We start from the raw sequence: 7628 nt of genomic DNA on the forward strand, positions 1-7628 counted from the left end.
ACTGCCTAATGAACAAGAAATAATAAGTAACAAAAGGTCAACTAATATCACAAGTAATTATCAAGAAAGGAAAATCAACTATAATGTACAAGACTCTTGATTTTCCAAAAAATTGAGGAGCATTCTTAAGCTTACAATGAAGAAAAAATGAGTTCCCTTTTTAAGTTTGGAGACCAAAATACTCTCAAGAACTATAAGTCGTGCAAGAGTTGAAAGGGTTAAAATCAAAGTTTATCTAAGAAAAATGGTTCTTAAAATATCACTACTAGCAATGCTAAAGCAGTATCCAAGTACGCTTGGGTCTATCATGTTTATCTCTTGATCAAGACATCTCGTTTCAAGATCCCTGATCTTGACACACCTTCTTAGTCTAATATCAAGATGAAATATCCTTGATTGTTTGTTGAGACATTGGGACTCTATGGTTTTTGTACATTTGGATATGGAAAGAAGAACTTCCACAATACAAATTTTGTTGGACTTGTAAAATATGTAACATGAGTATTGAAAAAATAGGGTTTTTACATACTAGAAGACATGAAGTTTGGGAAGTGAAAAATCCTAGGGGTGGATAAAACCTTAGATATGACCTATATTAATGTTTTATCTAAAATAATAAACCATAGCTCATGTAAGGAAAGAATGGCATCATGATGATGATGAGGACGAGGTTGATAAATTTACAAGATGGATGCAAGAAGGGCAAGATCAAGAGAGGGCTAAAATTTCCCTATAACCCTAAAAAGATAAGTAATTTATATCTCTCCTCCTTGATTATTATTGCTATTATTTTAATGTTAGTTAGCATCTTGTCTTTGCTTCTTTTGTTGTGTTCAAACTATTCTTCCATGACCTCCTAGAAAGGATTGTAGGTACATAGTAAAGGATACCAAGGCTCTAGAAGTAGATGGATGTTGTGGAGGAACGAAGCAAAGCTTGCAATAAAGGACTCTCCTATAAACAACGATTTGTGTTAAGAGAGATATTGTACTAGATGAGATACGAGCTTAGAGGAAGCCATGAAATAAATAATTTTGAAGTATACATTGATTGTGCTAAAGACAAGTCAATGATGAATTCCAAATGGATCCATAAGATCAAGCATGCAACATATGGAAACATAGACAAGTACAAAGTGACATTTGAGACTAGAATTTTCTCCCAGTAAGAAAGAGAGGGTCATGAAAATAATTTGCTCCAATTTCTAGGTACAATTCTATTAGTTTTTTTTTCTTCCATGGAATTACATCAAATAGATGTAGAAGTTGATTTTATCCATGAATAAATTAAGGAAGAAGTGTACATGTAACCACCTCAACGCTTTGAGGGACATGAGCGAGTCTCTTTCTTGCAAATAGAAGGTTATACTTCAAACTTGGATTGATGGATCAAGGTTGATCCTATATGATTTGTTTATGATGAAAGAAGGAGGACTCATGTGTCATAAGGAGCAACATTCATAGAAATATTTTCTTTGATAATAGAGGGAGTAGTCAAGGCTTCCTTAAGAAATCTTATTATAGCTTCAGAAGGAGTTGATCCACGAGTTCGAGATAGAGCACCTAAATTCGATGCATTACATCCTTGAAGCATAATTCTGATATCTCTCACCTATTTTTTGGATGACCAACTATGATTCATTGAGATTATCAAGCTCGATAGTTTATATTATACAATAGCTAGAAAGATGTAGTGGTAGAGGGAGCATCTCGATTGCCACAACAAGATCTGTTTTTGAAAGAGCACCTAGTTAGGGTAACTGGAAAGTACCCGATTAGTTTATGGTTAAGCCAAGGCATGTGGCTCAGCATGTGTTGAAGTACCAACATGGTATAGTTTGTTATGGGACAACTAATTATGGTTTGAGACATGTTTCAAATAGTGAACTACAACTGCATGCATTCACACTAGGCAAAGTGCAGACGAAAGAAAGAATTCATTGGGATATCACTTCAGCTTGGGATCTATCATGATTTATAGGATGAGAAGGAAACAAACATTTATTGCACTTAGTACTATAGAGTCTGAGCATATTGTACAAGTAATATGAATTTAGAAACTATTTTCAGTATTATTTGATCAAGTGCAGCGGATGACCATGATAGGTTAAATAACAATAAGATAGTACAAATACATGGTACATAAGGGATAAATGTGGCCCCAATATTATTTTATAGAAAAGTATATTGTCCCATAATGAAGTTTGTATACTTCAAGGACAAGATTGGAATGATTTAGCATGTATCTCTTAGCAAGAGGAAGGGATGAAATTGTAGCATCAAGGATAGTCATTCTCTTTGGATTAGATTGACAAGGAGAATGGTACAAAGTGTTGACGTGATAACATCATAGAAATGTTTTTTCCCCGAGTCAAATATGTTAACTGGAATTAGGGAGAATGGCCTAGCAAAGGGAAAACATACTTCCTATATCAATTATATTGACTAAAATTAGGAAGAATGGTCCTAGAGGCCTAGAATCACTCAGTTGAGTGTGTGTCTCAACATCAAGCTCATAACTCTCCATATAGGTTGAGTGAGCTCATTTAGAATTGTACCGTAAACTAGTCATGTAGAGTGTGGCCCTTCAAGATTCACCATGTGTCAAATATGTTGATCAAAATGATGGTGAACCAAAACTAATATATATACCATGTGTCAGAGGGACTAGAATTGTGGTGACTAGTTGATGCTAATGTTGTACAATGTGTCAGAAGTATCAACTACGATTATGGTGATGATTCACCATAGGTCAGAGGTATCGATTAAAATTATGGTACCTAGTTGATGTTGTATATTTTTACCATAGGTCGAAAATTTTGAACAAGATTATGGTAATCAAATGATGTTGATGTTGATGTTGATTATGAATTGTTATAAATTTTTCTTAGAGAAATTTTCCAACAAGAGAACATATGGATAGTCATTATGAATACCTCCATAGCTAAGAGGGAGTGTTGAATTTTTTGTAGCTATAGTCAATGTTCATAATTAATATTTTAGCCCTTGAAATATATAATGTACCTAGTTGATGTTGTATATTTTTACCATAGGTCGAAAATTTTGAACAAGATTATGGTAATCAAATGATGTTGATGTTGATGTTGAATTGTTATAACTTTTTCTTAGAGAAATTTTCCAACAAGAGAACATATGGATAGTCATGTTATGAATACCTCCCTAGCTAAGAGGGAGTGTCGAATTTTTTGTAGCTATAGTCAATGTTCATAATTAATATTTTAGCCCTTGAAATATATAATGAAAAATGTAAGATATGTTCTTCATGTCATTTTATTGTTAACCATTGAAATGATCAATATAAGACATGCTCTTCATGTTGGTTTCAAAGAGAATTCTGAACTTTTGAAATATTAATTTCTTGGCTCCAAATCATAAAGTCAAACCTCTAACGAGTCAGGTCAGCCTACCCTTTTAGTAACACCCATTCGTCCTCCTAGAATATTATAAATAATTCTTCAACCTCCTCCAAGAAACAAATTCATTGATCATATGATGCATAGAAGAAGGACGAAATATAAGGATTAATAGAGGGATGAAATGTAAGGAATACTAAAACCTATGAGGTAGAAAATAGTAAATTTATGAGCAGACCAAATCTCTAAGGAAAACAAGTTCTTGGGTAGAGGATCAAATTTGATCAGACTCATTTATTGGGCAAACTAGGACAAGATGAAAGAAGACCTATATCTCGGTCAGAGGGCTGAATTATGGGAAAACCCAACTCTGGAAAATTTGACTAGGTTTGACCATAGTGATATAGATGGTCAGATTGACCTTCTTCTTGGATATGTTTTTTAGTTGGATCTCTGGTTAATTTAATGATTTTTCTAAGAAATATGTTGTTTGGTTTTTCCTCCATGTGGGTTTTCCCAAGGTAAATTGTTGTGTCTCTTGTTTCTATGTCTCTTATGATCTTATTGACATTTTGTTTCTACTATTGAGATATTCTATGTAATTGATTTATGATGAATTTGAATGGAAGAAAATATTAAAGTGAGAAATAATAAGAAGTTATTATCAATTAGAACTCCCTTCCCTCCAACTCTGTCACTATCTCCCTCCCTCTATCCTTCTCTCTCTCTCCCTCTCTCTCCCACTCCATCTTTGTGCCTCTCTCTCTCTCTCTCTCTCTCTCTCTCTCACACACACACACACACACACATTCCTCCTTATCCTCTATCCCTCACTCTCTCACCATCTCTCCCTTGTCACACACACACACTCTCTCTCCACCTTTATCTTTCTATGTCTTTGTTGTTCCCTCACTCTCTTTATGCCTCCAACTCCATCTCTCTCTCTCTCTCCCTCTCTCTTCCTCTTCCATACCTCTTTCTCCACCCCCCCCCCATCCATATGATCAAGAATTATCACTATGTGTAATCAATAATATATAAAGTCTAATGTAATAATACTTGTAATGGAGATGATTATTTTTTTTATCAGTTAAATTTTTTTGTTATATTAGCATGAAAATATCTATTACAAAATGTTTCTCTATAGCTCCCCCAGCGTCACTCTGACCAGATTTGTTAATTGTGAGAGTTAAAGTTTGCAAAATATTTTTCCATTGGACCATTATTTATGATAGGCTTAGTAGTCATACATACCAGAAGGGAACCAAAAATAACAATCAATCTATAAGAACACTGTTAAGGAGGAGGTTGAGGAGGGTGCAAAGGAGTCACAACTATCAAACCTGATCGCTCATGCATATGGAATTCTATGTGTTCAACTTTGACCTCGAACTCATGCAGCGGCTCGTTCGTCTGATGCAAGCTCCAATGGATGTTGGCCAGTGGCTCCAAGATCTCATTATGACTGAACTGAATATCATGCATGTAGGTGACAAATTCATTTCGGTCCTCATATCTGTGTTCCCGGAGGATGTCCAAGTTGGCCTAGATTCCTTGCAAATGCTCCACAATGGAGTCCAAGGTGATATCCATAATCACGCGCCCTGAGAATTGACCTTGATCCTCAGAAACCACCCCCACACCACTTGAACTCTTTGAACATGCCAACAATGAGTTGTTGCCTTCACATTTCCCTACTTATCTATGTTGACCACCACCTCTATGGGGGTCGCCCGACTGGCGAGGCATGGACAAGTTCCCACTACAATCTCAAACCTAAAACAAAATTGAGACCCCAAAGACACATTGACCATGACCATAAACATGAAATTCCTAGACTAAGACACAGGACGAATGTAATACCAAAATAACACTGTGAAACCCATAAACAATAGGGGTTCTCGTAGAATTAGCCACCCCTAGAACAAGAAACCACTCACTACAACCATGCTTAAAAGAAAACTTGGATATCCACCTAGCCCGGGCAGGGATAAATAGCACAAAATTACCAACTTGAAAGTGTAGAGAGGAGAAATTTATGCCTTGACTAGCCCCACCAGTGTCCTGGACTGAAAGAAGGTAGAATAGGGGACACCTCAATATCCTAGGTAAAAAAATTAGAAACAAAACCCCTAAGACATTGAGGAGCTAAGGCCACAGAAATCCTTTGTACAGAGCCCAACCGTACAGAATGAATGCCCACAATGCAACCAAAAATTCGAGGTCAAAAGAACATGTAATTACTACCAAAACCCACTATTTTCAGCAAGATAATTTCAAGAGCGAACCAAACCCAATTCTTTTTTGATACCTGAGAGTTATAGTGGAGCAAGCCAACAAAGGTTCTTCTTTGCTGACCAGAGCCAGAAATCCTACCTTCCAACTTGATTCCAAGAGGAAAAACTATTATGTTTGAGAAATGCGCTCCAAGGTCCCAAATGAACTCCTGGGAGGACGCCAAGGCACAAACAACTGCATCAGGGTCTGCTACTACTTGGCGCTAGTTATTCACCTTCCGAGATGAGCTCACATGGCCATCCTTGTTCAAGTTCACCACCCTACAACTTCCACTCATCTCCCGCTTTGCAATAACCATGAAAAAGATATTGAGGAGAATAATAACTCGAATCGTCATGTCTAGAAGGGTTTGAGGACGACCATGCCATCCCACAATAACATTCATTAATTGAGACATGTTCGCTGCATGCCAAGGGGGGAAATCCACAAGGCCATTTGGCCTACCATTTTCACAACCCCATCGAGGAATAATGTAGATGATTAATATTATAATATATTGGAATAATAATAAAAATTATTGATTATTATACTAATTTATATATAAATAAATAACCCACTAAAGAAATAATAGTATGTTAGATTTACATTATAGAGAGATCAATTTCCTCTGACCAAATTGGTAGCTTCGTCTTATATTTTATATTTTAGGTTACATTACATAACATTTTATATTATATTTTACATTTTAACTTTTGATTGTGAAATGAGTTGGCATATGATATTGATAAGCCATGCTATTGGCCCATGGTACTGTAACAAAAACTATCTACAAGTTAATAATATCTATAGTGAAGTGGGGGTGAATACCTGTGGTTAAAAATCTTGTTATATTGTAACTATCAAGTTTTTATGTCCTTATTAATTAAATTTAAATATGATTATAGAATCAATATTAGTCCTTGCTAAGATAGAAATCTAACAATCGATTTGTCTATTGATTACTATTAGTTTAGAATTGACTAATGCAAATCATAATGTTTAACTTTGAAAAATAAATATTTATTTTTCAATTTATTAATTTTTTTTCAAACAGTTGATTGGATTATAACTTAAAGGTCTTATTGCAACCTTTGCACAATATAACACCATTGGGATAACTTCCTTACATATTTTATGCCATAATATATGGATATGGATGCAATATTCATGCATGATTTTTATATATTTGTGTAGTCGTTTTTTATTCCTAAACTTTGACTGAAAACCATCAATTCATGATTTTTAGATATTTGTGTAATGATTGTTTTTTTAGATATTTGTATAGTGTTTTTTTGTTATTAAGCTTTGTATGAAAACCATAAAAAATAAAATCCTTGGAAAGAGGTCATAATCAGATAAATAACATAATTATTATTAGCTACATCCCAACACAATTTAAGCCAGTCTCTGCATAAAAAATAAACAAGAATAAGATGTAAATAGATACACTTACCAAGAGTTACTTCCCACCATTATTTTGTTTTCCTCAACATTTGTAGGCTTACTCGTGGTTGCTACCAACCAAAATTTATGCAAGTCTTTTAACTAGACACTTCATATTTCAATTTATTAGTTCAACCACTATTAATTTAGCATTGACCAATGCATGTTATAATTATCACTGTAATTTTTTCTAAAGAATAATTTTTAACTTGGGTTGGATGGACTAAGCTTCCCCACAAAGCAAAATTACAATATAACAAATTAAATTATATTATTTTTATCGTTTTTAATGATTTATTAATAATTGAGATAACATTCAATGCTACATTCATTTATAGACACTACAACATCTCCTTGTCTCTATAGTTCTTTTCATCTTTTATTATTTTTTAATGGAGCTCACATATAAATGTTAAAATCCTTACCAACATTTACACCACCACAACATCACCCCTAGTAAGAAGTAGAGTGCATCTTGGCGCAATGACTATAGCTCTATAGACAGACGATGATTATACCTATAAAAAAATAAAAT

At 34.4% G+C, this 7628-nt stretch overlaps 1 pseudogene; it reads right to left on the minus strand.

The window, feature by feature from the left end:
- LOC149158899 (putative F-box/kelch-repeat protein At1g60570) overlaps positions 1-6068 on the minus strand; it is a 73061-nt pseudogene extending 66993 nt beyond the window's left edge.
- Positions 6069-7628: the final 1560 nt, after the last annotated feature.

The sequence above is a fragment of the Pinus tabuliformis genome, chromosome 5_2 (genome assembly GCF_031772625.1).
Source record: "Pinus tabuliformis cultivar Carrire ecotype Pingquan chromosome 5_2, CPIR1, whole genome shotgun sequence".
NCBI lineage: Eukaryota > Viridiplantae > Streptophyta > Pinopsida > Pinales > Pinaceae > Pinus > Pinus tabuliformis.